The 22,285-nt window shown below is 43.3% G+C and overlaps 1 protein-coding gene across 1 annotated transcript in view; it reads left to right on the top strand.

The window, feature by feature from the left end:
• The window catches only part of LOC124789818, a 274,122-nt gene that overhangs the window by 81,455 nt on the left and 170,382 nt on the right, over positions 1 to 22,285 (top strand). The window lies entirely within an intron of this gene.

The following is a 22,285-nucleotide window of genomic DNA, read 5'->3' as shown; positions in this document are numbered from 1 at the left end:
CGTTCTCTCTATTATTTCCAATTCTCCCATACATTTTGTATTGCAAGCCAGTCAGGACGCGATAGGGGATCTAACAGTGCTCCAAGGGTTCAGTCCAAGATCCCTACGACTGTCAGGATCGTGCTGAGCAGGGCGTGATGAGGAGAACTTCAGAGAGCAAAGAAAACCTTATTCATAACGAAACATTTATTAATCAGAAAAACGCGATTGTCTTCCTCAGTCCGGCCACTCAGTCGGACAGCAGTGTGTAGACCCAGTCAGCAATAGCAGGCATATATCACCCGGCAGCTCTACTGCGTCATGGAAGGCTCACGTAGCAATCATTTCGTCACAGGCGATCGATGGCCACCAGGCATTACATCTGCCGTGGTTCTCAATGCACAGTGACAGACGTCAGCCTCTGCAGGCTAATCTCCCAAGTTCTCTCACTGGGGATATGTGCCCGGAGAACTGGCCTCCATTCGAGCCTCAAGTACTCATTGTGACGTAGAGTCCGACCCGTGGCCTCCAGTTGGGAAACAGAGGGTGGCAGCATCAGAGTCGGCTGCAGCAACAGGGTGAGCAGCAACTGTGGGTTCCACTCACGATGGCGGATGGCATACAGCTTCTTGGCCCTTCTGGTCAAGCCTCCGGCGGGCCAAGAGAATGATGGCAGTCTCTGCACTCCATCAGTGATTACTCGGAAGGTGGCGCTGCAGCTTGCAGTGGCAGAGACTCTCCAGCAAGACTTGGCGGTGATTTTCGACGATTAGGTGCTCAGAGAGCTGATAGTTGCAGCTGAGAGTGACATCAAGAAAGGTGTAGTATTTATGCTGGCAGTTCATGTGCGGTCTGCTGTGGTGCATGTAGTACCGACAGCAGGTGTACTAGTTTTATCATGTGGTCAGATCTCCTAGTGGCTTCAGACTTTCGTAACTTCACCTTTCAGATGCTCTGTCCTCCTGCATCAGTTGCTGAATAGTAATTATTGGGTTATAACTTGGTTTTCTTGTGACACTCTGCTCTGTCACCAATATGACGATATCTGCTTTGTTTGCAGACTAGGGCGCTCGGCCGGTATCACTTACCGCAATCGCTTCTGTGTTTACCTCTGCCTGCTCAGAATTTCTTCCTTGCAGATTCTGCCGTTGTCAGTAACTTCAACAAATTTTTAGTGTTAGCCTGTGGTACTGTTCTGGGGTGCAACACTAAATCAAATCAGAAACATATCTGTGTAAAATTGTGAATATTGATGTTGTTATCTTGAAAAACAGGAGTATCGACAATTTAGTAACCATGAAGACGTAGAATAAAGAGCAACATTAGGTAACAGAATGTGGAAATAAGCACCCTATCTATATTCAGGGTGACCTGAATGAGTGGGCTTGATTGGTGGCACATCCGACACTTACTAAGAAACAACTACAAATTCCTACGGAACAACCGACAATTGCTACCGAACACCCGACCAATGACAGTAAAACAAAAATTAGAGGGTGGGACGCGCTAACTGCAGCAAAACCTGTGCACGAATGCTCGGTATGCATTCGATAATTGATGCAGTAAGGTGTTTGATAGAGGCTGTTGTGGAACCAATTAGTGTGACATTTCGTATACTATGGAAAAATTTCTGCAAGACATCGTTTCAGTGCTTAATATCATGGATGAGCGGGTTGGACGACTCGGAGCCGTCAAAAGTGTCACTGCTGTGGTCAAAAGTGTCGTCACTCGATTAAAAAAGACTACTGAAGGTGTAAATGCTATGCAAAAGCATGCCGGTGATCATAGACGGACCATTACACCGCAAGAGGATCGATGCGTACCCTTAATAGCGAAAACGAACATACATCTCGTTCCCAGCCAGACCGGTGCAGACCTTGCAACTGCTACCCGTACACGTGTCTCTGCCAGAATCCTTTCGCGTCGATTAAATCACGCTTTTTTGTATGCTCGGGATCCTGTTCAATACGTCCTACGTCAACCACGCCATCGTGGAAAAAGAGGTCGTTGGCGTGGGGAGCATGTCTGTCGGACTCAGCAACAGTGGTCCAGATTGGTGTTCTCCGACGAATCCCGTTTCACTGTGGCAAGTGATTCCGGCCACTAGTTAGTGTGGAGAGTGAGAGAGAGAGGAGAACACGTTACAAATCAAAGACTGTTGCCGAACTTCGTCGATATGGCCTAGGCGTTATGGTGTATGCCGTTATTATGTACAATGGCCGAACATCGTTGACTATCATTGTGTGTGAGGTAACCTTGCAGCACAGCGGTACTGCAGGGTGATTATTCTGGATGACGGCCTGTTTAGGGGTGCGGCAGGTCTCGACTTTCTGTGTGTGGACGACAGTGCCCATCCATACAAGACCGCTGAGATGTCTGACACACTGCTAACTGAATATATTGGACGTATGGAATGGTCTGCGCACTCGCCAGACCTAAACCTTGTAGAGCATGCCTGGGATGCTCTAGGGCAGACGTCTCTCTCAACGAACCCTCCATCCAAATGGTGTAAGAACTGAAAATCATCTTGAGAGAGGAGTGGAACAGTATCCCCAAAGAGCTTAACTGTTCCGCCTGCAGCGCTCCAAAGAGACCAGTGCGCTCTTTTAGGGATGTGACTCATGCTTTCTCGACTGATCTAATAAAGTATTTTATTTTTCAGCAAGATAATGTTAACAGATTAAAATTACTGTATGACTGACGCTCTAGAGAATCGAGTATGTTGAGGTGTATGACTCTGTGTATGTTTGTATGATTGATAGGATAGGAGGGGGGAGGGGAGAGAAACTGTGTACGTTTATACCTCGTGACTGCCTGTGGTAGCATAGTCCACCCGTTAAAATTATGAATCTCCTGAGAAATCTACAAACCAGTTACATAAGGCTACAGCTGCTAAATGATCCTTTATTGAAATGACCAGTTTCGCAGCTTATAGCTGTGTCCTCAGGTATACACATGAGTAGAGAAATGGGGGGGGGGGGCGAATAAAATAAACAACATTTTCTATACCCCAAGGTAAAATATGATGTTGTAAACAACGCATAAGAGTACTCACAGTCAGTTTACATAAAATCTATAGCAGGGTTAAATGGACGACGCAACGTTCTTAATGAAAATAAAACATCCTTCGAAAGAATAATAGTCAGATAACATAATCGACGGAACTATGAAGTCGACCACCCCAGACAGCAAGATATCCTAGAATAAAAAACGTCTACTCAGATGTATACCTGAGGATGCAGCTGTAAGCTGCGAATGTGGTCGTTTCAATAAAGGGTCATTTAACAGCTGTTGCGGTTCTTCCTTTACCAAGATGTATTTCCATATCCGTGGCTGACCGGAGTACAAAGTGTTTTGTACACGAGGTTAATCTAAACATTGTTGCACTTCCATACGACGTTTCTGCTGTATCCTACAGAACTAAGCCAATATGAAGGAACTTCTGAGAAATGCAAAAATAGTCTAAAAATATATGTCTGTTTACAAGAGTGATATATGTTTATGAATAATATACAAACAATAACGACGATACTGAAAGCTTACGTTCGACAGGCAAACGCAAGCAGCGGCTTAGGAAGCAGTTTTTCAAGTGGAGTTACCTCTCTGAGCGCCTGGAATGAAATTTTTTTGTAGAATATCATGAAAAGTGACACTAGAATTTTTGTAAGGTTTATAACTTAAACACTAACCCGTCGCAAGTAAGATTTAACGATGTTTATTTGTATAAAACTACTTCCGGTTTCGGATTTCTTACAAATCCGTCTTCAGATGGTTGTTAAAGGTTCGATGTTACCTTGCTGCGGCTACATTTTGTATCCGTTATTGGTCTGCTGTATTCGAGCAGACAGAAAGGTCTTTGTTTATTATTTGATAAGGTTTGCCAGAGATTTAGTTCTAACGATCTCTGTCAAAGGATTTACGAAAAGGTTTTAAAGTTATTAAAACGTGAAGTGTGATAAAAATTCACGTGCTGTATGATCCTGTATGCCGAAACCTTATATTACAGCCACGGTTTTCAAAATGCCAATTTTCGACAAAATAGCGATCAGAATTTTTGTTATAATACGAAAAAGGAAGGCATATTCGCGTTTATCATTAGAGACGGAGCGTAAGTTTGAACCAGTGAAGAAACTCGGACATTCCCTTTCAAAGGAACTACCGTGTTATTTGCAGTAAGTGATTTAGGGAAATCACGAATATCCTACGTTTGGTTGGATGGTCGGTGATTTGAACCACCGTCCTTTAGAATAGAGTCCAAGGTTCGCAACCACTCCCTTGGTTTGTTGCAGCAGATTGGCAACACTAGTATGTGGCCAGGTTTAAATCACCGCCACACAAGTGACGCTCTGACAGGAAGCAGAAACGCAAACAGAAGAGCTGGAAGCGAGAAACTTCCTATTGTCTTCTGTACACCCACACCAGCACAGAATCTGATAGACAATACTGCCTGTCTGGTTGACGCTAGTGGGCCTCAGACCTTGCGTTGAAAGACAAATGAAGCGTCAGTCGAGAAATCTGTCTGCCAAATTCTTGGTGACAAATGAGAAGGGGATTCTGGTAGAAAAATTGGACTTATGGAACATCCGATGTTAGGTTTTCGGATTTGAGTTAAATTCGAAATGGAGGCGAAGTTAGACAGATGAGTAGGTAGTCTGGATCTAAGAAAAACTCCCGACGAGAATTCAAGAAGTATATTGAACACGTATACATAATTCAGGTATTTCTCTCCAACCTTTCGTTTGTTTCATCAGTAGCTGACTTCAGCAGTTCGGAGAGAATGTGGGAGGTTTATTAAAATGAGAGTACTTGCAAAATAGGAGTTATAGGCCAGAATCTAGTGATTATGAACAGTGAAGACAATGTGGTCAACTGATCTGATAATATAAATTAAATGTGTGGCCTGCAGCGGTTAAATTCCACTTTGGTGAAAATAATTCACACATTGTTAATTTCGATAGGCTTGATTGGAGCAAGCTAGATTAAGAGCTGTAAATGCGAATGTTTAAATAAACTCGATGACATTGTGGTTATTTTAACAGTCCTGCATTTTCTGATCAATTATTCATTGTTTTTCGACTATGAGAAACATCATCAACTTTTGGAATATCTGTGTGACCAATGAACGCACCAATCAGAATCTTCAGGAGGCAGTAGATCACAGCCAGTTAATGTAAAACGTTCGGTAATAAATTACACCAAATAAGTGACAGGAAATTTGTTAATGCGAGAGGTGCATTAAGTTTCTACGAATCTGTGAAGTAATATTTCAGAGGAGACTGACGAGCTGTCATCGCCAGGGACATGAGCGTACGTGAAATGTTCAGTGCTCGTATTAACTCTTCTCTGCAACAACAGTGGAGAAGCAGCCCTCTAGAATAAGGGGTACGATAAGTGAACTACACTGTATTGGCAGAAACTGAGCTTTACAATTTTCCTTCTAATGAGCATGCGTCTAAATTAGAAGTACCAGCTGGTCATAGTCAAAGTGCAGCTACTCGCGGAGTATGGCAGCGAAATTTGGTAGATATGTTAATGCGTCAATGCGGAACCGATTTATGCTAGAAGAAAATTAGTTCAAATTTTGGCCACCATGCGCTGTACATTGTATGACGGTATGACATCCACGCAATCATTGGACAAGCCGTAACGTGAATGAACACTATGTCTATCGAAAAGAGAGTCTGTGCGCTTTTAGTAAAAAACGGAAATGTCGTGTGGCTAGGGCCTCCCGTCGGGTAGTCCGTTCGCCTGGTGCAGGTCTTTCGATTTGACGCCACTTCGGCGACCTGCGTGTTGATGGGGATGAAATGATGATGATGATTAGGACAACACAACACCCAGTCCCTGAGCGGAGAAAATTTCCGACCCAGCCGGGAATCAAACCCGGGCCCTTAGGATTGACAGTCTGTCACGCTGACCACTCAGCTACCGGGGCGGACGCGGTTTTAGTGAAACTGTTTTATGTGAATAGTAGCAATTACAGTGTTGAATTTAGAGAGTCTCAGGAGAGGCCCGATGTCATCAAATGGTTTATAGAAGACGCTAATGAAATTCGAAAACGCGAGTGACCTTGGTGTGGCATCTGGAAGAGGAATGAGTCCTATCCCGGTGGAAGTTATTGACGTGGTTGCTGTTACTGTAACTGATCATGCAGCAAGTGCCGCGAGTAGTGCTAGTGCTTTTGAAATGTCACGAGAGTTGTTCATTCCACTGTCAACAGTATGACAAGCTTTGCGGCCTATTTTATGCTGGTACCCGTGCAAGATCCAGACAGTGCAGCAACTGAAACATCACGATCACCGCGTGCTGGGCGCGACGATCCATTGCACTCGCCGTATGTGACTGTTTGGTGTGGATTCATACGCACTTTCCTTCTCGGTCCATTCTTCTTTGAAGAGAATACAAACAGAGGCCTGTCAGACATACCGTGACGTCTGCACGTTATCGAGACGTCCCTGTAGAGCATGTGATTCCTGCTTTGGAGGAGCGCAACTGTGAGGAAACCATTATTTTCATACAAGGTGCGGCAACATCTCATCTCGCTCACTCAATGACAGTTCTGCTTACTGCAACCCTCCACGAACGTGTTATCTCCAGAGTTTTTCCAGATGCGTGTCCTACAAGACCTTGCTGATCTGAAACCATGTGACTTTTGGTTCTGGTATATCTAAAAGAACGCAATTGTCAGGGACAGGTTCGGACTCTACGTGACCTGAAGGCCAGTCATCCTTGGCTAATTATCGCAGTCGGTGTTCAGCAAATTCCATTTCCCCCGCAGGAGAATACCTGGGTGCTCTGTTAGAACTGGATTCATAGTTTGTTGTGGTTTTCGACATACTCGTTTACTGCCGTCGACGTGTACCACGATTCACCAATCCAGAAAATCTCTATCCATGGCTACTAACCATCTTTTGTTGACCAGTACTAATTTGAAGACTGGTTTGTTGTATCGTGACTCGTCATTTTCTTTTACCACCGTCAAGAGTTGACGGCGACTCCTTACATTAACATGTTGTTGCCATGGAAGCAATCTCATGAAAGTGATTTTCGAAGAATCTAAGTAGTCACTTTATTGTTGTTGTTGTTCTTATTGTTGTTGTTGTGGTCCTCAGTCTAAACTTATTTGATGCATCTCGTCGTTCGTTCATCCTGTGCAAGCTTCTTCATCTCTGAATAACTACTGCAACTTCATCCATTTGAACCTGATTGCTGTGATATAATGTCACTCTCTACAATTTTAACACACACTTCCTTTCATTATCAGATTGATAATTCATTGATGCCTCAGACTGTGTGCTGCCAAGATATCCCTTCTTTTAACCGAGTTTTGCCATAAATTTCTCTTGTTTCCAGCTGGGTTCAAAACCTCTTCATTAATTATCCTATCTACTCCTTACTTTAGCAGTATTCCGTATACCGCATATCAAAATACCCGTCGACCACATATCAAAATCTTCTATTCTCTTCATTATAATTATTCGTTTCTTGTATTCCAATCTATGATCACAATAACTGTCGTCAGTCTATCGACTTCGGTGACTGGTGACCACCTTCAGGTCTGGAAACAGTTATTTTCTTATTGATAATCTGCATTTTATATCACCCCTTGTTGGGCCGTCGTCAGCTATTTTACTGCTCAAATAGAAAACTCATTTACTGCTTTCAATGTCTCATTTCCTAAAGCAATTCCCTCAGCATAACCTCTATTACATATTATTATCCTTGTTTTACTATGGTTGTTGTTCATTTCTAACCTATTTCCAAGACACAATCTCTATTCATTTTATGGTCCTTTGCCGTCTCTGACATAATTGCAATATCATCGGCGAACCTCAAAGTTTTTACTTTTGCTTCCTGACCCTTAACTGCGCTTCCAAATATTCCTGAGATTCCTTTACTACGTGCTCGATGTGAACATTGAATAGTACTGGGGACAGGCTACGGTCCTGCCTCACCCCCTTCTCAACTACCGCTTTCCTTTCATGTCCTTCGACTTTTATAACTGCTGTCTGGTTTCTGTACAAGTTCCAAGTAACGTTTCGCTCCCTATATTTCATCCATGCTATTCAAAGTGTATTCCAGTCGGCACTGTCGAAGATTCTCTAAATCTATCAATGCTATATAGGTAAATTTGCCTTTCTTCAGTCTAATATGTCGTATGGTCAGTATTGTCCCACATGTTCCTACGTTTCTCCAGAATCCCAGCTCCGCTTCCACGTACTCATAGCGCAATCTCCAAGTGATGAAATTCCCAGTGCTTAAATCCTCTCCTTTGACGCCATCTACCAGCAAATACGAACCTGATGTAGCCACATGGTCCATTCGTGTACACTGCCTCACTTGCCTAGTCTTCCGTCCCGTAGTTTTCCCTCACTGGGGTGAACGTTCCTTTTAGGCACATCGTGTGCTTCTTTCTGCTGATGCTTCCTTAGCAGCTAGAGACTGTAGGTTACAGCTATATTTGTTTTCTAATGTAAGACTGTTGCCTCACTGTTTCATTCCTTACGACACTAAAGCAAATGATGACGATGCTAAAGACAAGTTTTCAAGGTCCCTAGTTACGTCGTACCGAGTATTTTACGTGCCATGCAAATCGGAAAAGATTTACTACTCCACGTGTGTCCCTCTATCTCAAGTACACAGGTTAACTGATAACACTGCTGTGTGCAGCGGAAAAGTATAAATGTGTCACAGAAAAACTTTGGAATACGAACTTACTAAGTTTACGGTCACAGTGGTTTTAAAAGTTAAATTCTGCATTGCCCCAGAACACTGTTGCACGAAATAAGTACATCTTACGTGATCATTGGCGACAGAAAGACAATCTCAGTTAATATCCACTGATTAGCTAAAAAGTAACTGTGTCTCACATTTAGTATAACATTTTCTATGTATGTATACCCACTATAGAAAAATCATGTCCAAATATTGCAAAGAATCTACTCGACCAGTTTTCAGATAGATGAATTTCAGTTAAACTCATTATTGGAGATACATTCTTAACTCATTAATAGAAAATATAAAGAATGAAATTTTCACTCTGCAGCGGAAGTAAAGCTGTGAGGGCGGGTCGTGAGTCGTGCTTGGGTAGCTCAGATGGTAGAGCACTTGCCCGCGAAAGCCGAAGGTCCCGAGTCTCGGTCCGGCACACAGTTTTAATCTGCCAGGAAGTTTCAGAAAATATAAATATGGGAAATCCTCAGTCATATTACTGTATTAATTAGATCGAATTCCGTACGCTGAAGCTTCTCGTTCTTTCAACCAAAGCTTATGAACCAAATTTGTCTAACATACTGTCATTTTTTATTATCACCTCCCTCCCCTACCCTGATTTCTTAACGCACAAATATTTAGACTGATTTGACACCGTCATCCTCTTTTTATTTCGTAACAGCTAGCCACAGCCAGAAACGTTTTCCATTTGGAAAGTGGAAATGTTCAAAGTGACAAACCTCACTTTCGTCAAGAGAATCAAATAATAATGTATCTCTTTCTGTACATAACTTGTTTGTATCCAAAAAAACTGAGAAGGAACTTCCAATGACGACAATGCCCTGTTGCCAGATTTCCCTATCCCATCCCAATGACACAGGTTATTATAAAACGGCAGGAAACTTATAAATTGGCAGGAAATTTAAAATAAGGCCGACTGCCTTATGCCTAAAATGGTGGGAATTTCCAAATTTAGTGCGATTTAAAAAATATATAGGGTTTTCCTACTTCTGTGATATCACAGATAAGAGTTCAGTGTTACATAGTGTAAAATACAAAAATCGAAGATGTCACAATGCCCTATTGGGCAATACGAGATGGTGGACCTGAGAATACAGGTGCAGCCTCCATCGTTGCCAGGCTGCCCCAGCCCTGTGATTTCAGAATCCAGTATGGTGAATCTGCGAATATAGGTGCTGCTTGCATGGTTGCCATGTCGCTTGCGCTAAGTTTGAAATGATAAGCAACTAAAAATCATTGCTTTTCTTCACTCTTGTGACATTACAGTTCAAAGTTTACTGACCTTAAGTTTAAGTCCATTTGTGCTATGCTCATATTTAATGTTTACAGAATTTATTCCACCCTTCTGACATCACAGTTTAAATAAATTTCTCCATCCCAGTTGCCCTAAGTTTAAAATTGCGAAATATTCAAAAACATCCAGAAGTCTCAAGTTTAAAATGACGGGGAATTGAAAAAATACACTCATACTAAGTTTAAATGGTGAGAAATTCATAAATCCACTTAACGCAAGTTAAAAAAGGTATGAAGCCCTCTGGTTGTCAGAACCAGAGCAATTATCTCAACTTTTAAACTGTATAGTCACTGGTACAACCTGTACAGGTGTGCAACAGTGGCCACTACCATGCTTAGTGGGACAGTGTAGGATGGGAACAATCGCGTCTCTATCCAAACATATTCCACACCACACTGGGGAGAGTCATATGTCGACAATGGTTCACCTTCGCTGCCCTCTCCAATAAGACCACACACAACATCCACTCCACTGGATCAGGCTGAAAGGGGCAGCTAGATGCTAATCACAAGTCTAGCCAGCTGCATGCTCACGCAAATTACAGTGTGTGCTCAACGCTCTAACATAGCAACACCATATTTGTAACTGGACATGCGTAATGGAGCATGCTCCTGCCAAGTATCTACACCACAGGCACCCCTGGTGTTAGGAGTTCATCGCACAGCTTTCACCCGTGCGTGTCAGATCTAGCAGTAATGTCTACATCATTATGCCATAACATCAGTTAGGAATGCATGCAAGTGTCAGTCACTTCTCGTACGGTACGGACAGTACCTCCCACCACAGTCAGCTACCTAATTTTACACTTAAATGTAGGGTTTCTGAGTCAATAACAGGAAATGGTGAGATTCTCTCAGAACTATGGGCACATTCCTCTTACAACTAGATTTATAGCTAGACAATAGTTACAGAAAAATTATATGATTTATTCAAAAGAAAGAGCTTCACAAAATGAGCAAGCCAGTAAGGCGTTGGTCCAACTCTGCCTCTTACGCAAGCAGTTATTCGGCTTCACATTCACTGACAGTTGTTGGATGTCCTCCTGAGGGATATAGTGCCAAATTATGTCCAATTGATGCGTTATATCGTCAAAATCCCAAGCTGGTTGGAGGGCCTAGCCCATAACGCTCCCAACGTTCTCAATTGGGAAGAGATTTTCGATGTCGCTGGCCAAGGTAGGGTTTGGCAAGCATGAAGAGGAGGAGGAGGTTAGTGTTTGACGTCCCGTTGAAAACGAGGTCATTAGAAACGGATCACAAGCTCAGACCAGGAAAGAATTGGGGAAGGAAGTCGGCCGTGCGCTTTCAAAGGAACCATCTCGGTATTTGCCCGAAGCGATTTAGGGAAACCACGGCAAACCTAAATCAGGATGGCTGGAAGCGAGTTTGGGCCGTCGTTCTCCCGAATACAAGTCCAATGTGCTAACCACTGTGCCACCAGGCCCGTTAAGGCATAAAGAGATGTAGCAGAAACTCTCGCTATGTACGCGCAGGCATTATCTTGCTGAAAAATACGACCACTAAGGCTTACCATGAAGGGCTACAAAACAGCGCGTAGAATACCATCGATGTATCTCAGACGAGTAACACCTTGTTGTTGAACCGTATAGCAGGCGACAGTCAGGTTTGTATCCCACCGCTGACTAGGGCATCTCCAGGCACATCTTCACTAGTCATTGGGGCTATTCGAAGCAAGACTCATCACAGCCAATGAGCTTCATGACCTAAGACATGTCTTTAGATCCCTCAGATAGTAGTGGGTTATCAACCTGACTGTCGTCCACCGTATGGCCCGTCAGCTGGGACTCATGGCCTGGGGTGACATTTCTTTTCATACCAGGACCCCTTTTGTTGTCACCTGCAAAACCTTTACAGTACAGTGGTACGTCGACGATATTCTGCGTTCCGCTTCATTGGCCATCATGGCAAGCTATCCCTGGCTTAGATTTCAGCAAGGTAATGCACACCCACACACAACGAGAGCTTCTACTGATTGTCTCTGTACTCACTAAACACTACCTTGGTCAGCAAGATCGAAAATCTCTCCCCAATTGAGAACGTTTGGAGCATTATGAGCAGGGCCGTCCAACCAGCTCTGGATATTGACGATCTAACGCTTCAGTTGGACAGAATTTGACACAATATCCCTCAGGAGGACATCCAACAATTCCGTCAATGGCATACCTAATAACTGCTTGCATAAGGGACAGAGGTGGACTAATGTGTTATTGACTTGCTCAATTCGTTAAGCTGTCGTTAAGCTGTTTCTCTTGAACACATCATCGAGTTTTTCCTGAAATTGTAAACATTTGTTTGTCTGTACATGTACATCACATATGCCGATTTCCAGTCCATTCCGGTAATTGTTTTGTATTGCACCTTTTTTTTCTTAGATTATATTTTGGGAGAGAGATTGGGGTGGTCTCTCTCTGTTCTTATTTATGACATAATTGCAATATCAGCAGCACACTGTTAAGTTCAGATCTCAAACACTGATGCCTCGCACTTGTCTATTTCTGTCAAGGAGTTCGCTTTCATAGCATTGGTCAGTGAATTGCATATTGATAAGTACAACTGATAACGAATTGTGAAAAACTCGCATCTTACCATAGGCCGTGGTTAAACCAAAAGCACGTTTTAAATACGTGATCACTGTGTGCAATATCATTCTCGTAACTTCCAGAGTTTTGAAAGGTACATCATTAGCCAAAAACCTGAGTGTACTTCAGAGACGATGTATCACATGTTCCTAGCTACTCCCCTAGGTATGTGGTTCCTTCAAGCTTCCCCTATACGTGGTTCCACAACTCTTTCTCTGTTTCGCTCCTGTGTTTGTGATGACGACGTTCACGGTTTGGTTTCTAGTCTTTTCTCAGTGTGGTTGACTGATAGTACGTTTTCAGATTTCTGTAGAAACGATTCCATTTTCCTTGCAGTATTTCGGCATCTGACTTAGCTGTCTTCTTAAAGCGCTCTGACCTGTGATCGTAGGTGTGTTACTGTACGTTTCTATTTCAAAATCACCTCTACATACGTCCTGTACAAACCATAATATGACATGTAGTAGAGGGTATCTTGTATCACGGCTTTTTGTTCTCTTTCCTATTCCACTCGCAAAGGGAATGATGGGAGAACGTTTACGTGCTTTCATACGTTACGTGTTTTCTGTTAGATAGCTTTGTCTATGATTTGAGGAAAACGTCAGATCCTCATAAGCGCTCCTCCAGCGAACAAACGCAGTACTGCTGTATTGATTTTACTTTATCATATGGAACCAAGGGCTGTTGGATGGCGTTAAATCATTATCACCACGTTTGCACCCTGAGTTCTGCATTCTGACATTGTGTGCATTTGTCAGATTCAGCAAGAAACGTTTTCACCTGAATATACTTCACCCAAGAAAGACAAAGAATTGTCTACCAGTTCAAAAATTACACTTTTCACTCCCTTTCACACTATCAAGGACTTGTCCAGTTCATATACACAATATCATGACACCTCAGCGGTGACTAACTCGCTATGAAGCAGTCATATTCATTTTCAAAAACTGTCAAGTTGGTGCACACAACTGTAGGTCTGCACCGTTAATGTCGACTGACTGTGGGATTTTGGAAGGAGTGGAATATGAACTTGCACTCCATAAAAAACGACTATGTGAAATCTAGTTCGCTCTGTACATACACAAGCCCACGAAGCCGATAGATATCGGTAGCATCTAGCAGTGGCATTCTCCAGTGCAGTGACGAAGGTGATGTCAGTGCAGTCCAATAGAAAGGTGTTCAGTTCTAAAATGAGAGCACGTTTATGTGCGAAATCATGTGTTGGTGAAATTTGTGCAATGAACCACTAATGCCACGCATGTGCCAGTGAGTGTAGAGTGGGGGGAGGGGGAGGGCAGCCGGTGGTACCATAACCAATTATCCACACTCATTTATGAGTGTGTACAGCACTTCTGTGGCAGGACATCGTGGCGCACTTTAATCTGCCTGAGCACATAGCCAGTTGGACTCATGGCTAGTGGCATGGTGCCTCCATGAGCCTGGTACAGTATGGCACTGAGTGGCTGTCAACTGGCACAAGGTGGTGGCATGGGCAAGGCATTGTCAATATGCACCTCTCTACAGCATGGTGCAGAATATGTTTAAATAAATATTGAGTTGTTTCCGTATTAGCCTATCCTCCTACACAAGGCAACCACAAGTGTTTGACAACCATACTGTTTGCACCAGTAAGCTGTGCAATTTTCATGATAAGTGATCTATTTTATGACAACCAAGGGGCTTACCATAGTTTATGACTTAGAGTAAGTGAACTTTTGAATTTCTCACCGTTTTTAACTTCGCACAAGTGACTTGGCAACCATGTAGGCTGCCCTGTATACCCAGATTCACCTTATTGAATCCTGATGTTGTAGGTCTGGGGAGATCTGACAGCCATGCAGGCTGCAACCGTATCCTCAGGTACACCACCTTGGATCGCCAGGTTGGAGTTTTTAAATTTCACATCAACAGGACAATGTCCCATATTGTATTTTCTGAGTTCCCAGCCATATTATGCTGAACTCAAAAAATGTTCAAATGAGTGTGAAATCTTATGGGACTTAACTGCTAAGGTCATCAGTCCCTAAGCTTACACACTACGTAACCTAAATTATCCTAAGGACAAACACACACACCCATGCCCGAGGGAGGACTCGAACCTCCGTCGAGACCAGCCGCACAGTCCATGACTGCAGTGCCAAAGACCGCTCGGCCAATCCCGCGCGGCTGCTGAATTCTAAGCGGTGATATTGTAGGAGTGGGTGAACCTTCCAAGACAATTTGATTTCTGGATCATTTTAAAAGGCAATTGGCCTGTTTTGGAAACTGGAAATTTGAGGTAAGGTTCTATGGGACCAAACTGCTGAGGTCATCGGTCCGTAGGCTTACATACTAATTAATGAAACTTAAACTAACTTACACTAAGGACAACACACACCCATGCCCAAGGGAGGACTTGAACCTCCAACGGGGGGAGCCGTGCGAACCGTGACAAGGAGCCTCATACCGCACAACTACCCCGAGCGGCACCTATTTTGAATTCCCCGCCATTTTACATATGGCCTATGTTGGAGGGGAGAAGAGTGAAATCTAGCAACAAGTCTTGATGTTGAAGGGAGAGATGGGGATGGGGGAGATCTGACACCAATGTGGACTGCACCTCCACTGATGTAGCCTCACAACTACTACCAAGTAATTATGCTGCTCACCTCATCGCTGCTAAAAATAGCGAGACGAATTGGAAAATGAATAATTTATTAACAACGTTCCAGGTGCCATACCAAGGAACTGACTGGTTTTAAGTGCCAATGAGAATTGTTTTGTTTAAAGTACCATTAATGTTGAGGCAGTACAATTTAAATGTTACTATAGAAATACAGATATTCAACAGTAATATTTTAACTGGTAGAACTGTAGTCAGCATAAACTATTTATCATAACTTTTACACGGTTACGAGAGAATAAAAAACTTAAATTCAAACAAAAATATTCCACCGTCAATTTCTTTTCCTACATTACTCCGTTCTTGGTATCCGATGTTGCAAAGTGTGTCGTGGAACTTCCTGCGCTGTTGAGGAAGAAATGGGAACATCAGCAACAGCTTCATCTGTTTTGTATCTGATAAACATGGCTGGGCTTAGATACAACAGCATGGCCTTGTTCAGTAATGGTGTTTCGTGTTTTGAGTACGCTGAAATATTTGTATTATTTTGTTTCAGAGTAAGAATTTTAATAGCTATTTGAGATGGATAAGCACGACTCAGTTTCATCATTTTTCATTTGTAGATGTTACATAACTGCATTGACAACAATGTTACAGCAACATCTTTAAAATCAAAGAAGTCTCTTGTATGCACCGGAATTACATGAAATTGGTTCGTAGCTTTAGCTAATTCGACAGTCTTGAGTAAATCTTTCGGAACAAATACTTTCATTTTTTTATAACTGCAAAATATTTATTGCTAATAACAAAAACTTATGTACAGCCACGCTTGCCACACAAGCCGTGCAACAAGTAACTGGAGAAGATCCAGCCGTATGGGACTTGGAACCCCAGACGGAATCATTACTTGTCACAAACAACATATGCCGTCTAGTAACGAATGTTTGAAAGACTTTCTCCATGATTTGGCACCTGGGGAAGGTCTGGAACACTGAAAAGGAATAAGGAATCAATCGATTGATTTAGCAGATCAATCAAAACGCTAGCGGACAGCAAATAATATAAACCAAAGGTAATGTGCAGCGTACCAAGTAACTCATACTGAAATAATTCCTAAAGTTCAGTACGTTCATTCGAACTTATGTACAACAACAAGTTTATCTTGGCAGAAGTTGAGTAACTGATAACTATGCATGGACTCACTTTCAAAATATTTCCAAATCCTGAACTGTTACACCGGAATATTCCGAAGTTCCGAATAGGTTCACATCGAAATAATTCTATGGCCCAACCAAGATAAACTCATGTGGCTCACAGAATAAGAAATTAAAACTAAATACACTTACTCTCCAAGACATGAACATCAAAACACAAAGAAACTTGTGATGCCTGCCTATTTAAAAACCTACATGTGACCAAGAACTACAGTCAAGAGAGGAACTTACAACTAGACCACAGTACTTACGATTATACGCAGTTCAGTTACATTAATGTGACCACCGACTATGTTCTACATCTACATCTACATTTACATCCATACTCCGCAAGCCACCTGACGGTGTGTGGCGGATGGTACCTTGAGTACCTCTATCGGTTCTCCCTTCTATTCAAGTCTCGTATTGTTCGTGGAAAGAAGGATTGTCGGTATGCTTCTGTGTGGGCTCTAATCTCTCTTTATCCTCATGGTCTCTTCGCGAGATATACGTAGGAGGAAGCAATATACTGCTTGACTCTTCGAAACTTCAACAAAAGCCCGTACCGAGCTGCTGAACGTCTCTCCTGCAGAGTCTTCCACTGGAGTTTATCTATCATCTCCGTAACGCTTTCGCGATTACTAAATGATCCTGTAACGAAGCGCGCTGCTCTCCGTTGGATCTTCTCTATCTCTTCTATCAACCCTATCTGGTAAGGATCCCACACTGCTGAGCAGTATTCAAGCAGTGGGCGAACAAGCGTACTGTAACCTACTTCGTTTGTTTTCGGATTGCATTTCCTTAGGATTCTTCCAATGAATCTCAGTCTGGCATCTGCTTTACCGACGATCAACTTTATATGATCATTCCATTTTAAATCACTCCTAATGCGTACTCCCAGATAATTTATGGAATTAACTGCTTCCAGTTGCTGACCTGCTATTTTGTAGCTAAATGATAGGGATCTATCTTTCTATGTATTCGCAGCACATTACACTTGTCTACATTGAGATTCAATTGCCATTTCCTGGACCATGCGTCAATTCGCTGCAGATCCTCCTGCATTTCAGTACAATTTTCCATTGTTACAACCTCTCGATATACCACAGCATCATCCGCAAAAAGCCTCAGTGAACTTCCGATGTCATCCAAAAGGTCATTTATGTATATTGTGAATAACAACAGTCCTGCGACACTCCCCTGCGGAACACCTGAAATCGCTCTTACTTCGGAAGACTTCTCTCCATTGAGAATGACATGCTACGTTCTGTTATCTAGGAACTCTTCAATCCAATCACACAATTGGTCTGATAGTCCACATGCTCTTACTTCGTTCATGAAACGACTGTGGGGAACTGTATGGAACGCCTTGCGGAAGTCAAGAAACACGACATCTACCTGTGAACCTGTGTCTATGGCCCTCTGAGTCTCGTGGACGAATAGCGCGAGCTGGGTTTCACAAAACCGTCTTTTTCGAAACCCAAAACTGCGGCGGATCGCTGGCTGGCATCGTTTATGGTTAGAACTAGGGTGGTATCTGATCGCCTTAGAACCTCTAACTTTCGTTCTTGATTAATGAAATCATACTTGGCAAATGCTTTCGCTTCTGTTCGTCTTGCGACAATCCAAGAATTTCACCTCTAACGTTGCAATACGAATGCCCCCGCCTGTACCTATTAATCATTACCTCTGGTTCCGAAAACCAACAAAATAGAACCGTGGTCCTATTCCATTATTCCATGGACACAGTATTCAGGCGGGCTTGCCTGCTTTAAGCACTCTAATTTGTTCAAAGTTAACGTGCCGGCCCACCGAGACACTCAATAAAGAGCACCCTGGTAGGATTTCAACGGGGTCCGCCTCGGGAGGTCAAAGTGTAATAACCACTCTCAGACAGCAAGTAGCAGCACTAGTAGTGGAAGGTACATAAAGTGTGTCTGGAGGACGCAGAAAACAGTGCAGTCATCGCCTTGTTATGGAAACGGAGCGATTTAGCTGACGTCCAAAAGGGCATGATCATTGGCTTTCGAGCTAAAAGTGGAAGCATTTCCGAAACGGCTAAGTATGTAAACTGTTCGCTTGCACATTTGGTTAAAGTGTACGAGTACCATGCATGGCAGAATGGCAAATGTGGTGCACCACTGGCCCTAGATGACAAGGTTGAACGACAGTTGCAGAGATATGTACGGGCGAACAGACGTCCAACTGTTGAGCAACTGACCGCTCAGATGAACCAACAGGCTGCCAACAGTGCCTTCTCAACGACCGTTTGTGAACGTTACTACATATGGACCTCCGCAGCAGGCGCGTGGTTCATGTACCGATTGCTGTTCACCGGCGAAGAAGGTTGGAATTCGGACGCCAGTACTGCAGCTGGAAGGCGACTGAGAGGCGACAGATAGACTTATCAGATGAATCACGTTTATGCTCCATCTGACAGATGGCCGTAGGCGTGTATGGCCCTGCAACAACCTCGGAAAGGTCCAGGCTGGATGAAGAGCCGTTACGGTCTGGGGAATGTTTTCGTGACGTACCCTGGGTGATTTCGTCATTCTTGAAGGCACAGTGGATCAAAACAAGTATGCATCTATCCTTGAAGAGCATGTCCACTCCTACTTGGAGTTCGTTTTTTCCTCAATACGATGGCATCTACCAGCAGGACAATGCAACATGTCACACAGCTCGTAGTACACGTGCGTGGTTTGAAGAGCAGCAGGATGAGTTTACCGTACTCCCCTGGCAACCAAACTCCACGGACATAAACCCAGTCGAGAATCCCTGTGACTGCCTCGATCGGGCTGATCGCGTCATGGGCCCATTACCGATAAACCTAATGCAGCTGTCCATGCCACCGTAATCGGCATCGCTGTAATTAGATTTTTAGTAATCTGTCTGCAAGTGGTTTAGATGCTTTTAGCGAATATCTGAAGCTTTAGTTTTAACAGAATGACAACTTGGTCATACTGCTTAGCGTTCATAAACATGCGACCGGCGGCAAATGAAGAAACATTCAATGGAAAAAAACGGAACACCAGAAAGTAATTCAGTAGAGTACTGAAATTGCGGAAACACATCTGTCTAGGTAACATACTTAATGATTAACATCGCAAAATCACAGGCTAATCTAAGTGCAAGATAAGCCAATGAAAATGTGAAATGCTGGTACATTAATAACCGGTGTAACTGCCAGAACGTTGCATCCAAGCATGCAAACGTGAATGTGTTGTGTTGTACAATGCCGTTTCTGGATGACGCTGGAGTTGACGTCTGATGATTTCTCATATGAGCTCGATGGAAGACAGATCTGGTGACCCAGCCGGCCAAGGCAACATGTCGACACTCTGTGAAGCATATTGGGTTACAACAGCGGTATGTGGACGAACAGGTCGAATCACAAAATTGACGTACTTATTTGCAGTCAGAATGCGTATGATAACTACTAGAGTGTTTCTGCTGTCTTACGAAATAGCAGACGAGACCATAACTCCAGGTGGAGGTCCAGTTTGTAATCATCGCATACAGGTTGTTTGCAGGCCCTCAGGTGGCCTCCTTCTAGCTAACACATCGCCATCACCGGCACCGAGGTAGAACAAACTTAAATCACAAGAACACAACAGTCCTCCAAAATGGTTCAAATGACTATAAGCACTACAGGACTTAACATCTGAGGTCATCAGTCCCCTAGACTTAGTACTAACCTAAGGACACACGACACACATCCATGCCCGAGGCAGGATTCGAACCTGCGACCGTAGCAGCAGCGCCTACAACCGCTCGGCCAACAGTCCTCCACCCTGCCCTACAGTGAGCTCTCGCTTGACGCCACTAAAGTCACAAATGGTAGTGGTTTGGGGTCAGTTGAATCCACGCTACAGTGCGGCTGGCTCGGTGCTGTCCTTGACCTAACCGATTTGCTGCAGTTCGTTGTGTCACTGTAGTTCCAACTGCTCCTCAGATTGTTGCTGCAGAAGCAGTACGATGCGCCAGAACCATACGATGGTCTTCCTTCTCGGTAGTGCCACGTGGTCGTGCAGAATCCGGTCTTCTTGCGACCGTACATTCCCATGAACACCCCTGCCAGCAATTATGTACAGTGGCTACATCCCTGCCAAGTGTTTCCGCAGTATAGGAGAAGGAACACCTACCTTTTTGTAGCCATCTTACACGAAATCGTTCAAACTCAGGGCATTCTTGACGAACATCATCTCACAACGTCCAATCTCAATGGTAACCAACGCTCATGACCGTTACAACGTGTATTTAAAGCAAGTCCGATTTGCATCTTCATAGTTGAATGTAGCATGCATGTCACTTATGAATCTTGGAATTTCTTAACTCTTTTGCGACTTGCGTGAAATTTGAATAGGCATCGTGTTTCAGATGTAGAGAGACGCCTGTCAACTTACGTTTATGTCACACACCTCCTTCTTCGTGCTGTGACTTTCTTTCCGTCGGTGTGTAGTGTAGTCAGCTGACTTTCTCCCAAGTAAATGATTTAAAGGTCGTTTTTGGAAATTTGTAGTAAGGACTATGGGACCAAATTGCTGAGGTCATCGGTCCCTAGGCTTACGCACTACTTAATCTAACTTAAACTAACTTACACTAAGGAAAACACTCACACTCATGCCCGAGAGAGGTCTCGAATCTCCACCGGGAGGGGGGTGGGAGGGGGGAGGGACCGCGCGAACCGTGACAAGACATCTTAGGCCGCACGGCTATCCCGCCCGGCAATGGTCGGTATTACCGATTCATAACACAGCTTTTCACCTTGCTATACTATGATTTACAGATATAAACTAATACACGAAGTGCCAACTATACTAAAGAAACAGCCCTATTGTGCCACATGAAACTCTGCAAACCTCCCAAAAGTCAAGCCGACCAACTATCAAGAGGGACAAATTCCAGGTAGCGGGAATATAAAAACTTCTATCTCAAAGTTCTAATGCAAGTAGGCATAGAAATGAGAGGTATGAATTTTAAAATGCGGTGCAAAGAACACAACAGATGTCGGAAGTATGAAACTCACCACTCCACATTTTCAAGTACCAAAAGCACTGCCACCATCATCCCATCAACAGGGTACAAGACATGGAAATCATCAGGAGAAATAACCATAACAAAAGCCTTATCCCACTGTAGGAGAACTGGCTCATCCAGAAGACTATTGCAAAAACGCTAATCGTTTATAAACGATTAGATACATAGAAACTGTTTGCTTAACTCTTCGCTATATCTGATTAAAGAAATGAAATAGCAAAATAAATAAATAAATATCTTAGATCTGTTTTTACTGAAGCGACATCAACTGTAGCAGAGATTAAGACAAGACTTCAGGCGGGGAAAAGATGCTATTACCTGCTAAACCCGAAATTAAATTATAGAAACATAGTACAATAACTAAAATTAAGATTACATAAAAAAATAATGCGAGTAGTATTATGTAGAGCACACGAAAAGAAGACCTCACTTGCTTACATTTAAGAGAAATATGCTCATAAAAGTATATGGACCTTTCTGGAACCCAACTATTAGAAAAAGGAAAATGCGCCACAATGAAGAACTAGAAGAACTGTCCAAGGTGTCTAGCATCGTTGGAGTAATGGAAATCAAAACACTCCAATGGGTCGGACATATAATGAGAATGGCAGAAACGAGATGGCACAAAACTGCAATGGACTGGACACCATCAGGTAGCAGACCAGCGCGCAGACCTAGGAAGAGATGGATGGTTTGGATAAGACATGACTTGCTGCACCTCTGAGTTTTTGAGAACCGGAGGCAGGTAGCAGAAGAGCCACGTGGCCGGTGCGTGGCTGGAGGGTACCCTGTCTCACTATCATTCCCTTTCCTATTCCATTCGCAAACAGAGCAAAGGAAAAACG

Source organism: Schistocerca piceifrons, chromosome 3 (genome assembly GCF_021461385.2).
Source record: "Schistocerca piceifrons isolate TAMUIC-IGC-003096 chromosome 3, iqSchPice1.1, whole genome shotgun sequence".
Classification (NCBI taxonomy): Eukaryota; Metazoa; Arthropoda; class Insecta; order Orthoptera; family Acrididae; genus Schistocerca; species Schistocerca piceifrons.
The sequence above is the reverse complement of the archived record's forward strand: the minus strand, read 5'-3'. Positions and strand labels throughout refer to the sequence as shown.